The sequence below is a fragment of the Anolis carolinensis genome, chromosome 3, assembly GCF_035594765.1.
Source record: "Anolis carolinensis isolate JA03-04 chromosome 3, rAnoCar3.1.pri, whole genome shotgun sequence".
Classification (NCBI taxonomy): domain Eukaryota; kingdom Metazoa; phylum Chordata; class Lepidosauria; order Squamata; family Dactyloidae; genus Anolis; species Anolis carolinensis.
In genome coordinates this window covers 179,723,823-179,749,255 of record NC_085843.1, presented here as the reverse complement: position 1 = coordinate 179,749,255, position 25,433 = coordinate 179,723,823, and the positions used below count along the sequence as shown (strand labels likewise).

Sequence of the window (25,433 nt, the reverse complement as noted above, 5' to 3'; positions counted from 1 at the left end):
TAATGTTTTTAAGCCTTCATGTTTCCCATAGTAATCTAAATAATTACTTTTGAATGCTAGACAGGCATGTCTGTACTGCCCTCTGATAACTATAAAAGTCTGTTCTTTCCCTTTCTGTCATTACACTTCAAACACAAGGTTTTGTCCTTTCAAAATCTATCTGTTTCTCAATCCTTCCCATTTTTCCATTTTGACTCTGAGAGAGGGAGGAGACTCACATGTTTCCTTACATTACAGTGAAGAAGTTTTGGGGGTGAGGGGATGTTATTAGCCACATTCCTTTCTACTATGTAATGCTTTCCTGTTCTCTCGTGTTACCAATAGTTGAGAGCACACAGTTCCCCATTTGTGAAAAGCTGTGTCTGGAAAGTGGAAAATAAGTTTCTTAAGTGTTTAGCTTAGATCTTTATCCATTACTTTTATCCCCTAGGCCTCCAGTGGCCTAGGGATAAAAGCCTTGTGACTTGAAGGTTGGGTTGCTGACCTGAAGGTTGCCAGGTTCAAATCCCACCCGGGGAGAGTGTGGATGAGCTCCTTTTATCATCATCATCATCATCATCATCATCATCATCATCATCATCATCATCATTTAATTACTTATTAATTGCCCTCCATCCACGATGCTCGAGGCAATTTACAAGATAAAAAGGATAAAAATACATACATACAAATATTAATAAAATTAACATAGATTAAAAGCTCTAGTAAAGAGCCAGGTCTTGAGTGCTAGGGTGAAAGGCCCTAACTCACGCATGGCTCTCATATAGGGCGGCAAGGCATTCCATAAGGCAGGGGCAGAAATAGAAAAAGCTCTGCGTCTGGTCCTTTCCAAGTGCACTTTTATCAGCTCCAGCTCCATGCGGGGACATGAGAGAAGCCTCCCATAGGGATGGTAAAACATCAAAACATCCGGGCGTCCCCTGGGCAACGTCCTTGCAGACGGCCAATTTTCTCACTCCAAAAGCAACTCAGGTTGCTCCTGACACGAAAAAAAAATGTGGCATATGACTTAGCCCATGTATGAGGTCCACAAAACAGCGAAGCACACACACCCATAGCAAATCAATTGTCATGCTGGTGGTTTAGAGCTTTAGTAAAGCTCCCCCTCAACGATCAATGAAGTGCTTTTAAAAAGAAAAGGGAAGCATCCACTAGTTCAGAAGAAACATTGCATGCTGACTAGTTGGACATGGTTAACCAGGATCTGTGCTTCCACTCTCTGACTCATTTTCAGGAGTTTGATTCCCGGTTCCCACTCACCTCTGTGAAGTTCCAGATCGTGAATGAAGTAGGAACCCTGGTTAATTTTAACTGCAGTGAACAACATACTGTATATACAGTAGAGTCTCACTAATCCAAGCCTTGCTTATCCAAGCCTCTGGATAATCCAAGCCATTTTTGTAGTCAATGTTTCCAATATATCGTGATATTTTGGTGCTAAATTCGTAAATACAGTAATTACAACATAACATTACTGCGTATTGAACTACTTTTTCTGTCAAATTTGTTGTATAACATGAAGTTTTGGTGCTTAATTTGTAAAATCATAACCTAATTTGATGTTTAATAGGCTTTTCCTTGATCAGTCCTTATAATCCAAGATATTCGCTTATCCAAGCTTCTGCCGGCCCGTTTAGCTTGGATTAGTGAGACTCTACTGTATATTCAAACAGTTCACTAAAATCAGGCTCACTTACTATAATGAATGTATTAAATTAGAGCTCGTAGAGGGAGCATGTGAAGGATTGTATTTTGCCATATGAACCTGATTCAGCTCGTAAGATCTACAGGGGATGTGCTTCTCTCCATCCTGCCGTCTTCACAGGTAGAGCTGGAGAAAACATAGAAGGTCTTCTCTGGAGTTCCCTAAGACATTAGACACTTTGGAACTGACTTCCTAGAGAAGTTAGGATGGTTCCATTTTTGTTTTCTTTTAGGCAACATGTTAAGATCTTTGGGAAACTGATTTTTAAAAACATGCAAACAAACAAACAAACAAAAGAGTCTCATAGTGGTATATGTAATCTAATTTAAAGTAAGATTTTATTTGGCTTTAACTCCATTGTTGTTTAATACTGTTTTAATCTTGATTTTGTATGTTTTAAGACAGGGGTATCAAACTCATTTTCACTGAGGGCCACATCAGCCTTATGGTTGCCTTCAAAGGGCCATTCGTAATTGTAAGATTGTAGAAACCTTACAATCCTATGGGGAGAAAGGGCGACCTATAAATAATAATAATAATAATAATAATAATAATAATAATAATAAAAATAATTTTATTATGACACAGCAAACAAGATAGATATGCCGGATTTCGTATCACAAAATCACAAGTCGAACACTTCCCAAGCGTTTAGGACTGCGTGATGTATTTTCGGATGATGCGCGCAGATCCCAGTAGGGTGGCCTTTTGCAGTTGGCAGATTTTGTCAATGTCTAATTATTATTATTATTATTATTATTATTATTATTATTACTACTACTACTACTACTATGTTGCCCTGGCATTGGAGGCCTCACAGACTACAGAAAATTGTGTGGTGAGCCACATTTGGTCTACAAGCCATGCATTTAAAACATGTTTTAAGCTGTATGTGTTTTGCTGTATTCTGACTTTCTGTAAGTTGCCTTGACTCCCAACCTGGGAATGAGGTGGGATATTAAAAAAATGTGATGGATACATATGAAACCGAGTAAGCTGTTGTCTCTACTAAAACTGTACAGCACATGACGATGGCTACTATTCCTGCTGTATTTTATTGCTTTGCTACTGTTTGATCCTGTTATGAATGGGACGTTGTGGGTTTTGTGGTTATATAAAAGTCAGCCAGATGATCATCCTATGATACCTTTGACATTTATACATTGGCTTTGAGCTGTTATCTGTCTGCTGGTGGACAGGATTTTTACAAGGCATTTCTTCATCTTGGGCTGTGTTCATTGTGTGGCACAATGATACTATTCCTGTTTTATTTTTATCCTGTTGGAAACCCAAATGTACTTATGAACCTATCCTAGCATGTAACATATACATAGAGTTGTTTTTGGAACATCGTAAGTATCTTTTGAATCTTACAGAGGAGGAAGGTGGCGGGCCAAATCTATAAGTAAAAAAATCATTTTGGTGACAAAGGTGTGTGGCATTGGAGATGGTTCCAAATAAGTTTTTATTTTTGTGAAACTTGCTTTTTTGGATATGAAGGAAGACCTTAGAATTAGTAAGTCTTGCCCATGTATGTATAGTTAATGTTTTGATTTGTTAATTAAGTGAAACAAGAGTCATCATTTTAAAATCTTCACTGCCTGGAGGAAGAGTTTTACTTGCCCCAAGGGAGGAGTTGTTTGTGAAACTGAGACAGAACCAGTTAGAAGCATGAAGAAAAACATAGCTTTCCTTGGAGCCGCAGTTTAGCTTGGGTGAAAGACCTGATGCAACATAAACCATAATACAGCATTGTTATTAAAATTGTGTACTCTACTCTTTCTAATGCATTGAAACAACTCTGGATTTAAATCCATTTACTGCTTTCTACAGGTTTTTGATCCTTTGCTCATGTTTTTTCTGTCTCACTCAAGCCATCTCTTAGGAGTTGATTTTTATCAGTTTCATTTTATACAGACCTTTTAAAAATGCTGAGACCATAATGCATCCTCCTAGTGCAAAAACAGAACGCCTTACCAGATCGATGAAAAGCAGCCCTGATTGCTTTCAGGACAACTGGTATTGTTACAAGGTTAACTGAAGGCTAAGGGGACAGATCAGGTACTGGCTTCGGTAACTCCAGCAAGGCAAGGAAGCAAGCGGACACACTCCAGATTGTAAATGGCTGCTAGTAGTGTGCTGACAATAAATAAATTTCTGACCTTTGTTGCTATAAGGTGCAGATATTTTCTTGTGTTATATGCAGGGAGGACTATTTTTCTCAGTTTGAATGAATGCCACATTAAGTATAATTGGTACTTTGTTAATAGAGCTGGGTTGTGCACAGTCCTCTGCAGAGTTGTATCTAGAATTTACCTAGAATTCAGCTCCTCTTCCTCCTTGTTCTTGCATCATATTCATAACACCCTTCCACATTGCTCCTATATCCCAGGATCTGATCCCAGATTTATTTATTTACTTACTTACTTTATTTCTACCCTGCTCTTCTCACCCCGAAGGGGACACAGAGGAGCTTACATATATGGCAACATTCAATGCAGCATTGCAATATAAAATAAACAAATAAACATATAGAGTAATAAGAACAGGTAAAAGCATATAAATACAATTAAAACAATGAAAACAGATTTAAAACATGGTGCCTAGACCTATAGACATTGTTAGTGCTGCATTCCATATTACACTACTCTCCAAACGCCTGGTGCCATAGCCAGATCTTCAACTTTTTCCTGAATATGAGGAGGGAAGGGATCAGTCTAATGTCATTGGGAAGGAAATTCCATAGCCAAGGGGCCACCACTGAGAAGGCCCTGTCTCTTGTTACCACCAAGGAGGGTGGGATCAAGAGCAGGGCCTCCCTGGCAGATCTTAACGCTTTAACCAGTTCATAGGGAGAGATACGTTCGGACAGATAAGTTGGGCCAGAGCTGTTTAGGACTTTATAGGCTAAAGCCAGCACTTTGAATTTTACTTGGTAGCAAACTGGCAGCCAGTGGAGCTGATTATCTGCTTATCCCATAATATTTGGCAGTGGAGACTCATATATTCCAGTTTAAAGGAGATAATCTGGGATCAGATCCTGGGATATAGGACAGTGTGGAATGGCCCTCTCACTTTCAGCTGAGAACATGGGGGACATATAAACTACCTATATCCTGCACAGTAAGAAAGGCAGAACAGTTCCACTTCCCTATTCATACACAATTTGTGTACGGGTGGGCAGCTGTAAGAAGAAAAGTGAACTTGAATGCATTTCTGTATTTGAATCCCTTATTTCCCCTGCTGTGGGATCCAAGGTGGATGACAATTTGTGTTAAAACAAAATGCAGTGGCTTGTAGAAACATTAAAATAATATTAAAACTAATTAAAACTAGTTTTTAATAAACTGATAAGATATACAACTGATAAAACACAAACTCAAGTGCTGAGAGTGTAAACTACAAGTGTCTTTGTGTTAGAATTCTTCCTCTGCTGTCAACTTATTAGATGGCTTTCCATAAGCCTTGCTACTTTTCAGTACCAGACCTATGTCTGCAGGATGGGTTGATTTATAATGTGATATGGTTGTAAAGCTGGGGCCAATAAGGCCGATGAGCTAATGGAGCTTAAGGACTTTTGATATTTGAAATGTTCTCTATAAATGGCTATAAATGTTATTTTTGTATGTAAACAACATTCACAATGAGATATCTTACAAAACACAACCGGCTGAAAAAATGGTCAGCCAACAATGAGATTGTTAACCGCTCTGGAAGAATACCAGCAATTGCTAGAAAATGTTTTTACACAATATTTTGTGCAGAATACTTGTGAAAAAACACTTCACAATGTTTGATATCAAAACATTTTAAAGGCTATGTATATATATATTTTCAGTCATGTATGAAAAACTGAATTTTCAGTCACCATGCTCACAAAACAATAGATCAAAACATTATTTTGAAACATATTAAAACAATTTTTGAAAGTGGACAATAAAGGCAGAATATACACAATTGTTGGTATCAAACCCTTCAACATATGTCTGTTGCAGCTCAGTAGGAACTTGTTTTCCTTTTCATCTCTCCAAAGTCTTTGTAATAGGATAACAGGACATGCGATGGACCACTCATATGATGTATTGATACTTTCTGTTCTATATTCCACAAGCCTATATTTCTTACCTTTTTAAAGGTTAATTTTCTAACTGCTCCATATTTTTTGTGTTTGAAAACTTTCATTATCTGCTCTAGCAGTGGCAGCCTAGATGAATAAAGCTTTATGTAATTCATCAAATTTAGAGGACTCTTCCTATTGCAAGTCTTTCACGCCTTTGTGATATGAGTATAAGGGTAATGCATAAAGCAACTCTCCTTTAAGTTTTCAAGTAGCTTCCTAGTAGATTGCAATGCCTATTAGCTGTCCAGTCTTTCTGAGCATCCAGAAAGCCTTTTTTTGTTGTTGATCAGCTCCCCTTGCTATGGGGCTACTACCTACTTCTAGCTTGATATCAGCTGAGTCTAGGCTTTGTCAGTGTTCGTGGACATTTCCATTTGTCAGCTTGTTCATCAACAGTTCAATTTGTTACTTCGTTCCATCGTTACAAGGCACAGATCACAGTCCTCAGGATATCAGAATATAGTAAGGAGAGGATATGTTTGTCAATGAGCAAGTACTCCTACCAAATAGCACTGGGCTCATCCATTACTCCCTTCTCTCATGACTCTGTAAATTAAGATGATAAAGTTGTTGGTTCCTTTTTCTTTGAAGGATAACACAAAATGCCATATGTATTTATATGCAAGTAACGGCAAACTGTTCATTTATTTCCCCAAATTTCTCCTGGCATTAAGAGCTTTACTCCACCAATAACAAGTACCAGTGCTTTGCTTCTATGGACTAGCTTTCCTTTTCACACCAGGTAGCTCTATATGGTATCTGAATGTATAGCCAGCTGCTTATGTAAACATCCCTGTTGATTACATCTGACTAAAGAACCTGGTGCATAGCACATTTTTTGAAAAGAAGATTTAATTACCCATGTTTGGGGACTTTTGGCACAGGAAAGCTTCCTAAATAGTTAAGGAGCTGAGAATTTAATGGGCTAATCTAGAAGACATGCATCGCTGGGAAAGGTGTGAAAGCAAACTTTGATTCAGCAAAATATAACAAGTCAAATTAAGTCTGAGAAAGAAAAGCAAATGCTGTAACCTCCTGCTAAGTTTTTTTTTTTTTGTTACATGATGATTCGTTCTGACCCCTGAATTCTAAATCAATAAAATCAACCAAATTACAGTATATTTTATTTGACTCGTTATGTTACACAGCACTGTACCCTTAATCTGGAGGAACTGTAATTCTTCAACTCTAAGATGCATTCCCTCCCTGTATAAACATTTCTATATACGGGTGCATCTTAAAATCTCAAGTGCTTATAGTTATTGATACAGATACAGATATACAATGTTCCCTCACTTATTGTGGGGGTTACGTTCCAGGAATAAGTGAAAATCCTTGAAGTAGGGACACTATATTTATTTTAATATTTATACATTATTTTAGTATACACGATTTTAAGTCTTTATCAACCAATCGTGTGTTGATAAATCGCCTCCTTCTCCTCCTGTTGCTGCTTGGGCTCCTTTTCTCTCTCTTTGACTTCTCCTCCCTCCCTCCTTAGGCTGTAAATTGTAATTTTTTATGATTTATGTCTTTTAGCATTTATTGAAAAACCGCGAAACAGCAAATCCTCAAAAAGTGAACTGTGAAGTAGTGAGGGAACACTGTAGATAGCTTTTCTTCTGTTGGTGGTGCTGAAATTAGTATGCATCTTACAATCAGTGGTGCCTTAGAATCAAAGAAATACAGTATATACCTGTGCAGACGCTGCTTCCCTGATCCAACAGAGCAATCTGTATCTTACCTCTGAAGGAAGGCACCTTAACCATGAGGATGAGGAAAGAGGGTGTTCCTATGAGAATAGGAATTCTCCAAATCAGAGGTGCAATTCTTATCACCATTAATTCTTATTTCAGAGATAGATCTGGGATCTTTTGCTGAAAGACCCCAATTCCTGAGTGACATTTTCTTTTGCCTTTAGTTCCACCTCCAGCTTTGCCGATTAATCTATTTACCTCAAGCAGTATGCCAAGGATACATGCAAATGCACGGTCACCTGTAGTGGCTGATGGAAAACAAGGTGATTTGGCTGTAGCTTGTTACTTGGAACTTGATTCTGTTTTAAATCAGCATGTTCAATCTGGCTATATGTAGGTCTCTCATCTCAGAAGTTATGGAGACACCTTGGAGTGGAGGAACACACATGAAAGTATTTTGGGGAAGTACAATGATAAAGGACATATTTCACAAAAGAATAATAGGTGGCTGGATCAATACTGCAGATGCTTAAATAAGCTCACTCCTTCCTGAGGATATACTTGATGGGGTTCTTCTGTTGTCAACACAATGGGAAAAGAGCAATGCTCTTCTGGATGAGTTAGGGCCTTTTACCCTACCCTGTTTACCTGAAAATAAGACATCCCCAGAAAATAAGACCTAGTAGAGGTTTTGCTGAATTGCTAAATATAAGGCCTCCCTCGAAAGTAAGACCTAGTAAAGTTTTTGTTTAGAAGCATGCAGGATCGGTAAATGTACATACCATAGATTGTTGTCCATGGAAATAAAGGTAGTAACAAGAAATAATAATAATATAATAATAATAACTTTATTCTTGTATCCCACCTCCATCTCCCAGAAGGGACTCAGGGCAGCTTACACAGGGATAAGCCCAACAACAACATAAATTTACATACAAACAGAAATTTAAAACAGTAATTTTAAAACAGTATAGCAATAAAATATAATATAGAAATTCTTGAAAGGATTCACAGTTTGGTTATGCTGTTTTGTGATGACAACTACTGTACAGTAGATAATAAATTTTCATTTTTAAAAATTCAACCATAAATGTGAATTCGTCTTTGTGGAAAAATAAGACATCCCCTGAAAATAAGACCTAGCGTATCTTTGGGAGCAAAAATTAATATAAGACACTGTCTTATTTTCGGGGAAACAGGGTAGCACTTAAGACCTGGCTTTTTACTAGAGCTTTTGATCTATGTTAATTTTATCAATATTTGTATGTATGTATTTTTATCCTTTACAATTTAGCTTGTAAATCGCCTAGAGCATCTTGGATGGAGGGCGATTAATAAGTAATTAAATGATGATGATGATGATGATGATGATGATGATGATGATGATGGAGAAAGGGTAGGAAGGGGTGGTGTTGCCAAGTGATTGGCAAGAATTTATATTCCTAGTCTGTTTTGCAATCTTCAAAAGCATTTACATATATCAGTAAGAAAGGAAGACAGTTAAATGCCTAAACAACACGTTATATCTGTGATCAAGAGGAAATGTAGAGTTGTCTTTCAAGAAAGCTTGGGATTTCATTTATCGATCAAGAGTGTAATCTTTCTCATGTTGGCAGTTCTTTTTTATTCAATGTTACAGTTAAATCTAAATCTAAATTTCTTTATTAGGCTCATAGACAATCATAAGGAGAGTGGGATACTGTCTAGTAGAAGCATAATACAATAATTAAGCTCTAGGCTAAAAGCTGAAATACAAAGGTATTTTAAAAAGCTAAAACACAAGATACTACTACTACTACTACTAACAACAACAACAACAACAACAAATCTAGAAGAAACGGAAAATACTACTACTACTACTACTACTAATAATAATAATAATAATAATAATAATCTTTATTTATATTCTGCCCTATCTCCCTAAAGGAACTCAAGGCAGCTTCCAACAAAAAATGGCAAACACTCAATGCCATAATACATTAAACGAAGACAAAATAAACAACCCCACCTAATCCCAAAAGTAAATTCATAACTATAACAAAGTAACCGATAAATAAAATAACATAATCGGACAACTACAATATATATTAATAAATACTGGTTTTGTTAAATCGAGAAAAGGACTTCTACAAAAGCATTGAAAAAGGAACAGATTGAACAAACTGTCATTAATTGGTGAATATGTTGTTGTCTTATATCGGTAGATGAGACTGAAGGTAGAAATTGCAATTAGCACATTATATTGGCAGATTTAAGGTCTGAGAATCGTCCTCCCTGATCGATACTCTACAAACATTTGCGCAGTTCAGGCAGATCAGGGTGGAGAATCTGGGGACCTCCAGATGTTTTGTTTTATGATTCTCATCAGATGCATACAAAACAGCTAATGGTAATGAATTAAAGAGCTTTAGGCTGAAATTGCAGGGCCAAAGCTTTGTCTTTGTGCAGAGTTCAGAAAATCCATTTCATTTAGGTATCAACAGTTGTTATAGGCACAGTTATGTAAGGTATCTTATCATGGTCCTAGATAGAAGCCAGCATCCTAGACATCACCACATCCTGAATATTTTTGAGAATATCTGAGAAGTGCTATGCCTTGGATGTATTTACACTGTAGAATTAATGCAGTTTGATACTACTTTCGACGCTGCCACATAATGCAGTTTGAACTGCATTATACGCTCAGTGTAGACTCCTATAATGCAGTTCAGCGCAGTTCAAACTACATTATATGAGTCTACTCTGACGATATAATGCAGTTCAAGTTGCATTATGTGGCAGTGTCGATCCAGCCTTGATGCTATGTTATCCTGGGAGTTGTAGTTGATGAGGTATCAGCACTCTTTGGAAGAAAAGGCCTTGTAAAATGACAATTACCATAGCTCAAAATCAAAAGTTAGAAAGATTGGTTTGTGTGTGTTTGTGGAAGGATTTGCTCCACTGGGGTCTTCAGTGATACAACCTTTGAGAAAGCACAAACTCTTGAACAGTCAATTTTATGCTGGCATTGTTCTCCAGCAGGGTTTTGGCCTGTTGTTGTTGCTTTTGCTTCTGCTATTGCAGACCCAAGGTGACCCTAAGGTGACTCTATTATAGGGTTTTCTTGGCAAGAAGTTATAATTCAAAATAACACAATTCCTGTCTTTCACTACTGATGGAGTAGATTGTGGGCAGCATTATCATTATTGCCGCATTATCCAGTACCTTTTTGATCCATGCACATGAAACAAAATACAACCTGGATATTTTCTGTTTCCTCATATACTTTCTCCTGCTTCTCATATTGCGCTTGCATTTGGTATTTCAGATGTCTTTACTACCAGGAGCAAGACTTCTGTTTCTGCCATGTGCTTAATGAACAGGTAACATGTTTGCGCTGTGCAGAATTTAAAACAAGCCTAGCATGTGGAGCAGCATAAATCCTCAATCTTGCTCTCTCAAATAGTTACATTAGAATGTGACCCCCTGTTTGTTGAAGGTGCTAGCCTACAGCATATTGAGCATAATGATTAATCCAGTCCTTGTTGCAACCCATTCTTGACACAATACAACGTAGAAAAAGAGTATCTAGCATGAAAAGTGTTAAAAGTGTCTTTTGATACTCAAGTGAAAATAAGGCATTGTATATGGAGATCATAGAGGCAACACTTCATTGGTTCCCATCAGCAGAAAAAATCTTCTATTAAGACACAAGATATTTACATTTATAGTACACAAGGGTTACACGATCTGTGTTCTCCTTCTTCAAAAGAAGAGAGGGTAATGCCATGTCTTTCTTAATTAAGGCTTACAATAGGCCTAAATTGCAAGTATTCTTTCCCCTTAATGATTTCTCCCCAGTAACTCACAATATTGCAAACAAGTGAGGATTTTGATTCGGGGGGGGGGGGGGTGAGTCTGAGTGATAGAGGATCTACCCTAGCAAACCTTTTGTATTGTTATCCCAATACTCCTGTGCATATGGGCTATATTGAGCATGGTGATCAGATCATGATATGAATAAACATAACAATACCAGTAAGGCCTTCTCGTGGACCACCCTGAGAATTTGAGGGGGCGGGGGGCTCAAGCCTGCCCCTATCCATAGCATAAATGAAAGACAAGTCAAGTCTCCTAACAGCTATTAGTTGTGATGGCTAAATAGTTTTCATGCATTGTCAATAGCAATAAATAATATACACGATGGAAAAACTTGGTGGTTTTTTTTTTTAGTGAAGAGGACAGCAGATCAGAAAGACTGAGAAACACAGCCCTGATCCTGCCTGTCTGCTCTCCAACCCTGAATGATATCAGTGATAGATAGGAAAAGGAATATCATTCATTCACCTACTTTGGAGACACAGCTGGACTGACCATAGGCTTAGGGATATTTTATATCCAGGACATTTCTATGATGTTCTGACACTTCAAGTAAAGGTTTTAACTATTGTGAGTGTTGGTTTTATAAGAGCCAAACAGAGGTCTGTATAAGGCCAATTCCAATATTTCCCAGCTTTATTTAGGAGCAAGTGTTGAAGCTTTAGATAGACATCTGGGAAAGGAGCGTTCTGAAGAACCTCCTGAATTTATTTAATTATATATATAATAAGAATGTATGGTACAACTAGGAAACAAAAGCAAAACAAAGCAATACATTCTAAGGGATAGAAATGAAATTAGAGAAGGATTTGGGGTGGGGGGTCGGAATGGAAAACGGTTCTAGAGCTTGGGTGGTTATCTCATACTGACTCCACAGCAAACATGTCATTTCCCCCCAGGGTTCCTTATTAGATAAGTTAGATCCCAACCTGGAAATCAATAGAAAGCATTATTGGTGACAAAATGTGTGGAAAACTGTTCAGTGACTGCTCTACAATTTTGAAACCTCTTCCGTCTAGAGAGGTGTTGCTGTTCATACTAGACAGGATTGCCTGTTTGCACTCAGCCTTCAGGATTATTGGGATGTATATTTTATGTATATAACATGTATATTTTATCTCAGAAGACTTTAAAAAAATCTTAACATTTGTTCATTCGGCATTTATATATTGAAATATACATCTACACATCAAAACTATAAATTAGCTAGTGCATCGTCATACCCTGTTCTGTTGGTAATTCTTAGCTATAAATTCCAGCATATACTGGGAGACTGGAATGAAGCAACAGTTAGAGAAATACCCAGCCTTTCATTGAATTAGTCTTTGTAATGTAAGTAAATTATCCAGAAACCATTCATGTGCAGCTTTCTCATAATACAGGTGTTTAAACAGTAATAGCAATTGGAACTGGAATGGGAGTTGAAACAATAAAGTCATTAGGGTGCTGCAATATGAAATTAAACCATCCCTAATGCTGTACAATATTATGAAGACTATAACCCTTCCGCCATCAGTTAATTCATTCTCTCTCTCTTTCAAACACACACACACACACATACACCAAATGAAAACAGTATCACATCTATTTAACAAGAGTTTATCTGCTGCAACAGTGGACCAATTCAGTAAGATAACATTTTATTATGGTTCAGGAAACCTGGAACTTTAGCTTATATCCAAGGTCACTGTGGTTAGTGTTTCTGATTTTTTTTGTATTCCCTAAGACTTAATATTTCAATATTTTTAAAATTCCTATTGAAATATAAAAAATATGAAAACTTATAAAACAATATCTCAGTACTATGGTTTTCATTTAAGAGAAAAGAGGTTCAATACAACTTTATCCTAAATATGGGCTTCTTAATGTTTTTCACATGGGACCCCTTTTGGCCTGAGAAATGTTTACATGATTCTGGGTATATAAAAAGATATAAAAATCAAACAATTACTAATAACAAATCAGCATTTGCAAAGCTTGCTTGCAAATATTTTCTATGAGTTGTGCGAAGTGTGTGTTATTTTAATTGATGAGTCCCCACAATAATAGTAATTGTTAAACGATTTTAGAATGTCTATTTATGTCATTCTTATAGATGGTTTTATTGTTATATGTGTCTGTTGTTTGTACTGTTTTTAAAATGTTGTGAGCTGCTTTGGGTCACATTCAGGGAGAAAAGCGGGATATAAATAAAGATTATTATTATTATTATTATTATTATTATTATTGCTTAAACAAACTGTTTTTTTTCTTTTTTTGAAGTACAGTTGACCCCAACCTAAGGGTCCCCCACTTGGGGTTGGGACCCATGGTTAAAGATGTAGTGTCTTAGAAAGTTATTTTTGTGAAGTAAAATGAACACGATGCAACAGGAGATTTATTTATTTATTTATTTGCAGTATTTATATTGTAACAGAGAATGTGACAGAGAATTTTGATTTCAAAATGTTTGAGTGTCCTCCACTCATTATTTATTTATTTTTACTTTGATCTCAGCATACTACAATTGCTTCAAACTGAGTTCAATGCAAAAGGAGTCTTTCGCATTCAGTTAAGTCACTAGTGGGGAATTGGAAGGGGAAAATCAGAAACTTGTGCTTTGTGGTGAGATGTTTCTTTTTTAGGTTTTCTTCCTCATTATATTTGCTATCTTGATCACACTGAGATTGCAAGGCTATGTGTGTTCCATTTTCTATAAGTGATGCCATTTTACTATGTCATTGTCTATAATAGGTCTTCAATATCCACAAATTTTGATATCTACAAGCGTCTTGGAACCAAATCCCATCAGATTTGTGAGTCCACTCATCATCATCTTAGTGAGTCCACTCTATATCAATTCTGCACATTTCTATGTGGTCCTGTGAAATCAGGGCATACACACTTGTTCTCAGAAACAATGTCTGCAACTTTTCTTTGTCAGGAATTCAGTGAAGCTGTACTAAATGTATACTTCAGTCTTGGATAAGGGGGAGGATTAAAACACATCTTCACATTCTCATCTTTGCAGTTTCTCAAGTCGCTCCTGACACACAGAAAAACCCTTTGTTCCTAGTGTCATTGGTGGCCCGTGTAGTTTTGCTTTCTTAACTAAGCATAACAAAAATAGGAGATAACAGGAAGCAGAAGATGTGGGGGCATTGCTGAGGAATGAACGCTACACCTAGTTCAGTTGCAGGGTTTTGTTTTGTTTAAGCTTTGTAGGAGAAGAAGCAATGCTGTAGGTTGTCTGTACGGGTGAAGAATGAGAGAGGATCTGACAGATATAAACATGAGCTGCAGAAGTGCAAGGAAACAAGCAGAGGGCTTGACGTACTGCATACTTTGATGAGAAAATTGACTGACAGTATGTTCAAAACAAACAAAGAAATGCTCTTTTTGACAATGGATGGACTTCTGGAATTCATCATATGTGATAAGGCTGTTAATTTAATTGGCTTTAAGAGATAGTGGGCATGCCTGCCATTGCTATGTGGTTAGTCATGACTGCTAAATGTGAAACATCCAGATTCTGAGGCAGTATACTATTAGTATAGTATGCCAACAGGATTCTGGCCATAGCATCACATTTCAAAAATGTTTTTCTATGAAAAACCTTTGGTGATTCTGATGAAGTGAAAACTTTCACTTTTAAGTATTGAATCATACTGGATTCTCGGCCATTTAGAGCCAAACAACTATTCAAATGCTAAAAAGATGTCAAGTTCTGAATGTAATGCACTTTTCATCCCTGCTATAGTTCTGTAATATTGCATTACTCAGTTTTAAAGTTCCTAAAATCTTAGTGTGAAGACACTATGAAGGAAAATAACTATTTCTGAGGCATAGCCCCATTTCTACCAAAAACGCTGTAACATAATATTTAGCCGTCTGCAACTAAAAATCTTTTCAGACATCATATTTAATACACGTTTTCCCTTGAAAACCAATTGTGTAAAGTGGGATGATCAAAAACTGATTTAGGAAGAAAATATGTATCATATTCATCTTGGAAAGTTAGGACTGGATGTAGTTTTCTATTTTGTAGGTAGCAAACACAAAATTGTTGCCATGGTATATTATCTAAGAGTACACTTTCACAGAGTTTTGCAAAAAAAAAATTGTTCAGTTTTTATTCCATCACTTAAACACAAACTATTGCATTGTTCTTGCCTTAGGTAAAGGTGTCCCTTTGACATTAAGTCCAGTTGAGTTCGACTCTAGGGGGTAGTGCACATATCCATTTCTAAGCCGAAGAGCCAGTGTTGTTCATAGATCATTTGGCTGGCATAACTGCATGGAATGCTGTTACCTTCCCGCCAGAGCAGTACCTATTGATCTACTCACATTTGCATGTTTTCAAACTGCTAAGTTGGCAGAAGCTGGGACAAACTATGGGAGCTCATCCCGCTTCACGGATTTGAACCGCCGACGTTTCGGTCAGCAAGTTCAGCAGCTCAATGGTTTAACCCACTGTGACACCACAGTCCCATTCCTATCTTAATAAGGTGATAATTTGTATACAAAAGAGTTTTGATTTCTTTCTGATTGGTGAAATTGTGGTTTAAACATCCCCCATCACTTCTTCAGTGACAATTTCCATTATAACCCTAAATAATCTGAATATGTTTTCTAAGCCCAATTAAACAGAAGTCTACTTTGCACTTATCTGTGTACTCACAGAATATAGTTAATGCATTGTGTTTAGCTTGAATGTGTAAACTAAATACAAAACAGTATCCTGTATTTTTTAAAAGATGTATAGTTAGTAATTGAATGTATGTTATGATTTTTTGAGAAAGTGTTTTGTTTCAGAGATAAACCTGTTACATTTGCAGGTTTTTACTGGGTGGTATGCCATCAGCTAAAGGACAGACATGTATGAACCAGACTAGACTTTTAGCAGATGATCCTTGCTTTTGTTTTGTCTGACAGTAACAATACAAAATAGAATAGAAGAATTGTGCTTTCCATTTTTGAATTCTGGTGTGAAAACTTCAACTCTTCTTTGTGGATATTCCATACCCTCATGTATAGTTTAATGAATTATGTGTGAAATTGAGCTAGTTAATCGGTTGTTAATGGCTGTGTGCTTCTTCTCTGTGATATGTTTCTCCACTATGGTTTGAGGTCTATGGCCATGTAGGAAATACAGTACCCTCTTCATCTGGGCCACTAACTATGATGTAGATGACTGGCCATACGTTTCTACCTTTCAAATATTACTAGACTACCTTAGGCTTCACCATAGAGAAGCATCACCAGAGCTACTCTGATCATGTTTGAAAGGGACCTTGAAGAACTATTTGATACTGTGTGCAGTGCTAACTTACATAGGGACGATTTTGAAAATCATTGGATATGTAGACAGATCTATATGTATATGTAGAGGATTCTGTATATGTAGAGAATCAGTACATTTGTAGGGATATCAAGATGCTTGTTTATAAAGCTATTGTCCTCCCAACCCTGTTATACACCTGTGAAACATGGATCATCTACAGACGTCACACTCAACTTCTGGAACGATTCCTTCAGTATTGCCTCCGAAAAATCCTGCAAATCTCTTGGGAAGACATGTGGACAAATGTCAGTGTGCTGGAAGAAGCAAAGACCATCAGCACTGAAGCGGTGATCTTTCACCATCATCTTCACTGACTTGGAGTTTATTCTATTTATCAATTTATATGTTCTTCCATCCTCAAGTCCTGGGCACTTATGAAATAAAATTAAACTATGCAAGCAAGTCATCCATCCTAAAAGTGAAAGGATAACTCAATTTCTCAAGGTTTTTAGCATTCAGTTGGATATGCAGATCATAGCGTATAACAGGCTGGAGAACAAGCCCTATGAGGAGTGGCTTAAAGAGCTGGGCATGCTTAACCTTCAGAAGAGAAGGCTAAGAGGAGACATGATGTCCATGTGAGGGGAAATCATAGGTAGGAGGGAGGAAGCTTGTTTTCTGCTGCTCTGGAGATTAGGATGCAGAACAACGGCTTCAAACTACAGGAAAGGAGATTCCACATAAACATTCCTAACTTCCTAACTGTGAGAGTTGTTCAGTAGTGAAACGCTCTGCCCCCGAGTGTGGTGGAGGTTCCTTCCTTGGAGGCTTCTAAACAGAGGCTGGATGGCCATCTGTCAGGGGTGCTTTGAATGCAATTTTCCTGCTTCTTTGCAGGGGGTTGGACTGGATGGCCCACAAGGTTACTTCCAACTCTAGGATTCTATGATTCTAGGGATGGTTTTTAAGATCAAGTCAGGGGGTGCTGTGGTTTTTAACTTTGAATATGTTTTAATGGATTTTAACGGAATTTTAAAATACTGTTTATATTTAATTCTCTTTTAATGTTTGCAAATAATAATAATAATAACAACAACAACAATAATAATAGCAATAGCATTTTGACTATGATCTGCTTATCGAACTGCATACCCAGTTCTCCATGTTGCTGTCGTTGGTAGAGATTCAGATCGGAATTGATCAGTTCAGGTTTTTACTGGGTTGCCGTGAGTTTTCCGGGCCATATGGCTATGTTCGGAAAGCATTCTCTCCTGATGTTTCACCCACATCTATGGCAGTCATGTTCAGAGGTTGTGAGGTCTGTTGGAAACTAGGCAAGTGGGGCTTCTCTATCTGTGAAATGTCCAGGGTGGGAGAAAGAACTATTGTCTGTTGGAAGCAAGTGTGAATGTTGCAATTGGCCACCTTGATTAGCATTGAATGGTCTTGCAGCTTCAAAGCTGTGTCCTGCCTGGGGAAATCCTTTGTTAGGAGATGTTAACTGGCCCTGATAGTTTCTTGTCTGGAATTTCCCTGTTTTTGAGTGTTGTTCTTTATTTACTGTCCTAATTTTAGAGGTTTTTTTTAAATACAGGTAGCCAGATTTTGTTCATTTTCATGGTTTCCTCCCTTCTGTTGAAATTGTCCACATGCTTGTGGATTTCAGTGGCTTCTCTATGTTGTCTGACCTGGTGGTTGTTAGAGTGGTCCAGCTTTTCTATGTCCTCAAATAACATGCTTTGTCCGGGTTAATTCATCACATGCTCTGCTATGGCTGACTTTTCTGATTGAGTTCATCTGCAGTGCCTTTCATGTTTCTTGATTCAAGTTCAAGCCCAATGAGAAGCAGCTTAAAGAGTTGGGCATGTTTAGCCTGCAGAAGAGAAGGCTGAGAGGAGACATGATAGCCATGTACAAATATGTGAGGGGAAGTCATAGGGAGGAGGGAGCAAGCTTGTTTTCTGCTGCCCTGGAGACTAGGACGCGGAACAATGGCTTTAAACTACAGGAAGCAACTCCGGTTGCTCCTGACAAAAAAAAAAAAAAACAGGAAAGGAGACGCCACCTGAACATCAGGAAAAACTTCCTCACTGTGAGAGCTGTTAAGCAGTGGAACTCTCTGCCCCCTGTGTGGAGTCTTCTTTGGAGACTTTTAAGCAGAGGCTGGATGGCCATCTGTCGGGGGTGCTTTGAATGCGATTTCCTGCTTCTTGGCAGGGGGTTGGACTAGATGGCCCATGAGGTCTCTTCCAACTCTATGATTCTATGGACAATGCTGCATCGGATGGTCCCTATGCAGACCTATCCACAGCTGCTTGGTATACGGTAGACTCCTGCAGAGGTGAGAAAATCCCGCTTGCCCTTCGCTGAATGTAGCATTTGTTGGATTTCCTTAGTAGTTCTATAGATAATTTGTCGGTTGTGTTTCTTCATCAGTTTCCCTGTGCATTCAGTGGTTCCCTTGACGTATGGTAAGAATACTTGTCCTCTGGGTGGATCTTTGTCTTTACTCTCGTGGCTTGTTCTTGGCCTTGTAGCCCTTCTGCTATCTGTGGTGGAGTATTCTTTGGTCTGTAGAGCCCAGTTTAGGTGGTAATATTAATAATAATAATAATAATAATAATAATAATAATAATAATAATAATAATAGTGCGGTTTTCTGGCATTGTATATTTCTGCCACTTCTGTGACCATTTGTATTTTGATTCCGTTGCCCACATGTCGATGGATGTCCAGAATCAGCAGCATCCACCGTGGTCCTTTTTATCCTGGGTGACGACCGAGCCATTATAGACTTCGTTTTGGTTTTATTCTCCATAATGCTAATGAGTTTGGTGCTCTTAGTTCTGCTCCTCAGCTGGGGCCTCTCTGGCTTGGTTGGACCTGCCGGTAGTTACACTACCACCAACACAACACACCAGACATAACAGTTGTGGAAAAGAAAAAGGTTTGGATCATTGATGTCACCATCCCAGGTGACAGTCGCATTGACGAAAAACAACAGGAAAAACTCAGCCAATATCAGGACCTCAAGATTGAACTTCAAAGACTCTGGCAGAAACCAGTGCAGGTGGTCCCGGTGGTGATGGGTACACTGTGTGCCGTGCCAAAAGATCTCAGCCGGCATTTGGAAACAATAGACATTGGCAAAATTACAATCTGCCAACTGCAAAAGGTCATCCTACTGGGATCTGCGCGCATCATCCGAAAATACATCACACAGTCCTAGACACTTGGGAAGTGTTCAACTTGTGATTTTGTGATACGAAATCCAGCATATCTATCTTAATTGCTGTGTCATACAATAAAATAATAATAATAATAATAATAATAATAATAATAATAATAATAATAATAACAACAACAACAACGCATTCCATGCAGTCATGCCAGCCACATGACCTTGGAGGTGTCTGCGGACAAAGCTGGCTCTTCAGCTTAGAAATGGAGATAAGAGGCAACCCCCAGAGTCGGGCACGACTGGACTTCATGTCAGGGGAAGAACTTTAACTTTACCTAATGATAATAATAATAATAATAATAATAATAATAATAATAATAATGGGGGGTATGATGGGCACACTGGGTGCCGTGCCAAAAGATCTCAGCCGGCATTTGGAAACAATAGACATTGACAAAATCACCATCTGCCAACTGCAAAAGGCCACCCTACTGGGATCTGCACACATCATCAGAAAATACATCACACAGTCCTAGACACTTGGGAAGTGTTCGACTTGTGGTTTTGCGAAACGAAATCCAGCATATCTATCTTGTTTGCTGTACCATACAATGTCGTTGTGTTGATAATAATAATAATAATAATAATAATAATAATAATAATAATAATATTTGTATGCTAATGCTTTTATGTTAAGCTGCTTTGAGTCTCCTTCAAGAGAGATAAAGCAGGGAATAATAATAATAATAATAATAATAATAATAATAATAATAATAATAATAGCAGCAGCATTTTTGCTATGATGTGCTTATCCAACTGCATACCCAGTTCTCCATGTTGCTGTTCTTGGTAGAGATTCAGATAGATAGTTCAGGTTTTTACTATTGTATGCTTTTTCTACTAGAAAATACGTGCTATTCGCTATTATGAAAACCAGAAATTAATTGTGAACCTTTATTCTGCTCATTAGCCATTTATTGTTTGTTTTTTGGGGGAAAGTTGGGTTAATGGGAAGGGCCGAAGTGTCAGTTACCAAATCGACGGAAGTTAAAACATTGCTGTTATGGAAACAGTCTTACGGAGCTACTTTCTGTGATTGTGTAAGGACAAAAGTATATTTTGTTTCTGTTTTCTTTGCAACCAAACATAGGCAACGTAATCCCGCCGTTGATTAATCTGACCAAGGCTGTAATTATGGCTAAATGTGGGTGTAACGCTCTCCCTCTTAGCGCACACCACGCTGCAACTGGTCCTACAGAAAACCTGATTATATTACCCTGCATTCTGTGGAGCTGTTAAGCAGAAGTCTCCTTTCTCTTTTTCTTTCTTTTTTTCTTTTTTGCTGGAAAACTCATCTAAATGGAAAACACATTGTCTTCATTATGTGCCAGTGTTGAATGAACAGGGTTGCCATGGCAACAGCCATCTGAGGCCTTGCTGATTTCAGGCCAGTGAATGGGGTAGACAAACACGGAGAGGGGAGAAAAAAAAATACCTTGAAAACCAAAAGGGAACAATTGCTATTCATTCGCGCCAGGTTTAAGATCAGCAAATGTCTTTTCGCCAAGAGAGAGGCAGATAAGGGTGTATCAATCATGACCACAGAATAATAACGGAGAATTATCATAATCTTTAAAAAGTTTCAATCCAAGTGGTGCAGCATCAAGACTCCTGTTTTTAAACAAAAAAATAAGTGCAACATTTTAAAAGGGACAAACAGAAATCTGTCTGCGTGTTGCTTATATAAAAGTTGACGGTTCGCCATTTCACTGAGGGCTGTTCGGCAGTGGAACTCTCTCCCCCAGACTGTGGTGGAGGCTCCTTCTTTGGAGGCTTTTAAACAGAGGCTGGATGGCCATCTGTCGGGGGTGCTTTGAATGCGATTTCCTGCTTCTTGGCAGGGGGTTGGACTAGATGGCCCATGAGGTCTCTTCCAACTCTACTATTCTATGATTCTATGATTCTATGATTCTAAGATCGTCCTACCCTCGGCAATTGCGAAACAATTGGGCAAGTTGTAAATGTAAGAAGGCATGATGATTCCTGGCTGGCACTTATTCATGCCAACTGGAGAATCGCTCGGCAGAAGCAGAAGCAGCAGCGCTCTTTCTCTCTCCTCCTCCTCCTCCCGAAAGATCATGTTATGAAGGAAGGGGGGATAAGCCAGGGGCATGGAAATGTCCTACTTTTCTAACTGTAGCTATTTTTTTCCTTGTGTTCCATTTGATTGTGATTAATTCTGCAACATCTCTCCCATTTTGTCCCCTTTTGGTCAGTAGAAATTCTTAGTTTTCAGGAGGGCTTTAAAAAGCAGCAAGCATTGAAGTTTTTTAAAAAAATCTAAAACTCAAATGAGCTTGTGAGATTTATATGCGAAGGTAAATTAATAATAAAATTATAATAATAACTTTAATATACCCCACCTCCATCTCCTTCGGGGTGGCTAATATGGAGCCAAGCCCAGGTAATTACATTAGAGCAAAATAAAATACATACATAACACACATCATCAGCAGGTAAAAGTACATCAAGATAAAACACAATTATACACAGTAACATAGTAAAATAATAAAATAGTAACAATAACATAGTAAAACATAATTCAAAACCATAATTTAAAATATTTGTAATGTGTTCATTTTAAACGTGTTCCTTTTTTAATGTGTTCCCTAGCAGGATATTTGGATGTTCTTTAGCAGTGTGTGATAGTCATGGGACTATTCTTTATGGGATCCTATCCTGCATGTGATGTTACTGTTGGAAGCGCTATCATTTTTTTAAAAAAGATACCTGTCTTCAAGTGATAAATTGCAGGCTACAACTAGCCCAGTTCTGGCACTTACTCAGATGGCAAACGTCTTTGTGGGAGAGGGGAATGGATTCTTCCTTCCTCTTCTCTCCATCAAATGAATTATTTATGATCAGAAGCTATACCTAGATGTCTCTTTGGCACAGTACGAGGCCTTCTCTGAATGGGAGGACGTGCAAACAAAAGAACCACGCAGTCTGTGACCCGAATCCTGTATGCCACAATGTACGCCATTCACACCCGTGAGATTTAATATTGACCTCTTGCAGACACACACGTACGTGCTAGGGTTGTGCGGAATGGCAGACATCTATTCGGTTTTTGTTCTGTTTTTGTTTCAAATTTCTGGTGTCTCCCATTCTGATTTTGAGATATTTCTGGGGGATTAGGAGGAGTGCCATTTGGATTCGGAGTTCCGTTTCCGTTTCCGGAATAATCTTTCCGAAAACAGAAGGAGAAGGCACCTGAAATTCGAAATGAAAGCAGAATAGATTTCTGCCATTTCACACACCCCTAGTACATATACATATCCAGAGTTTTGTGATTGTTGGAGAAGGTTTGGAGAAACACCTGATTGTGTCCCTGTAGCCAGACACAAAATAATTACATCATCCACTGTTTGTTGTTTATTTGTTCAGTTGTTTCCAAGTCTTCTTGACCTCAGCCATTGCCACCCCCTGCTCCTTCAAGGTCAAGCCAGTCACTTTAAGGATATCATCCATCCATCTTGCCCTTGGTCAGCCCCTCTTCCTTATTCCTTCCATTTTCCCCAGCACCATTCTCTTCTCCAAGGTATCCTGTCTTCTCATTATGTGGCCAAAGTATTTCATCTTAATATCCTTCCCTCCAATGAGCTGCTGCTGCTCAGTCGTTTAGTCGTCTCTGACTCTTCGTGACCTCATGGACCAATCCACGCCAGAGCTCCCTGTTGGCCGTCACTGCCCCCAGTTCCTTCAAGGTCAAGCCAGTCACTTAAAGGATACCGTCCATCCATCTTGCCCTTGGTTGGCCTCTCTTCCTTTTTCCTTCCATTTTCCCCCAGCATCGTGATCTTTTCCAAGCTTTCCTGTCTCCTCATGATGTGGCCAAAATACTTCAGCTTTGCCTCTAATATCCTTCCCTCCAGTGAGCAGTCAGGCATTATTTCCTGGAGGATGGACTGGATTAATCTACTTGCAGTCCAAGCTACTCTCAGAATTGTCCTCCAACACCATAGTTCAAAAGCGTCTATCTTCCTTCGCTCAGCCTTCCTTGTGGTCCAGCTCTCGCATCCATAGGTTTCTACAGGGAATACCATTGCTTTAACTGAGGTCCAGAATAAATAATAAAATCATTAAAGAATGTAACCCACTGCAGGCATTATTTCAGGAGGCAAGAGTCTCTTTGTGACCAAACATACTGAGGATAATACTAATATGGAAATATTCGGCTGTGTTTCTGTATACTGACCAAAAATGATTACAACATCCACTGAGGTCCTCTGAGGTTTTCCAAAGTTCTCAGATGATACAGTCATTTTGTATCTTGCCACAAGAACATATCCATATCTTTCCTCAATCCCCACTACCACCACTCTAGGAATGGGAAGGGGCTGTAGCAATTTGGGGAAAGTATTGTTGAAGGCTTTCACAGCCAGAATCACTGGAGTGTTGTGTGGTTTCCGGGCTCTATGGCTGTGTTCTAGCAGCATTTTCTCCTGACGTTTCACCTGCATCTGGCTAGCATCTTCAGAGGATTCTCTCAACTTAGTTTCCTTTAGAAGTAGGAATGTAATAACAGCCTTTGCAATGCCAAAAAATAAAGACATGTGGAAGTGCATAGTAGACCTATGCAAATACAAGATTGCAGCTGGTGTCTCCATATTGGTATTGTCCTCGGTGTGTTGAGTCACAAAGAGACTCTTGCCTCCTAGATTACTGTCTGCACATTCTTTAATGCTTTTATTATTTATTCTGGTTCAGAATTCCTCCAGGAGGGAGCATGTATCTTGGGCATAACCTCCTTCACGCATTTCCCCATTTCTGCAGATCACCAGAATAATTCTTGTTCCATGTTCCTTATTCTTTAAGAGGTTGTTTTAGTTGTAATACCCATTTTGTAGAAAGAAGAGTGGCAAAAATATGCAAAGCCTCCTTGCTTTTATTTGTTTCACTGATGTGTTTTCTATAAATATATAACTGACTGGTTATATTTTGGATTTGAGCAGAGATTTTTCTCCTTTTTTGCCTTTGCTTGTTCCAATTGTTTTGGCATTTGTGTGAGTCTAATTTTAGCCATTGTTCAGTCTATTTATGTTGTAGGAATTGTATGTTGCTTTGGGTGTTCTAAGCAGAGAAAGAATTCATTAATGTTCAAATGATCACTTTGTGGCCATGTTGTGGCTCTGGGTGTGTAGAAGGAATACATTGTGCATTGTGTTCTTTTTAGAACCATGTTAATAAACTATCTGAATTCCTAATTGCAAACTTCCCCTTGGTGTGCTAGACAGCTATGATTCTCAGTTCAACCCCATCTGCATTTCTCTAAACATATTAATGTGCACACTACTATTATTATTCAGCAGCTTTATTTTACTGCATAGGCTACTGATGGAATCTTAATGAACAACAAATAGACATGTTGGATTGTATTTGTGTTGACATAGAGGCACTGAGGGCATATTGAGCCAAAACAGGGTCAACAAAATTAAAGACACTAGCCACCAAGAAATTGTACTGGGCATCACACGCAAAAGAAGATTGTTTTCCATAGCATCGCTCCCTTAATTGTTCATTCTAAAAAAGTAAACTTGGAATAGGAG

The 25,433-nt window shown here is 38.3% G+C and overlaps 1 protein-coding gene across 8 annotated transcripts in view; it reads left to right on the top strand.

The window, feature by feature from the left end:
• Nucleotides 1-25,433, top strand: part of zmiz1 (zinc finger MIZ-type containing 1) — a 490,223-nt gene that overhangs the window by 224,766 nt on the left and 240,024 nt on the right. For 2 of the 8 annotated variants that reach the window (XM_062977414.1, XM_062977415.1), the window contains one exon: nt 14,114-14,199. The exons of the other annotated variants lie outside the window; for them this stretch is intronic. The gene's annotated coding sequence lies outside the window, so the exon portion shown is untranslated. The remainder of the gene's footprint in view (nt 1-14,113; nt 14,200-25,433) is intronic. 8 annotated transcript variants of the gene reach the window in all.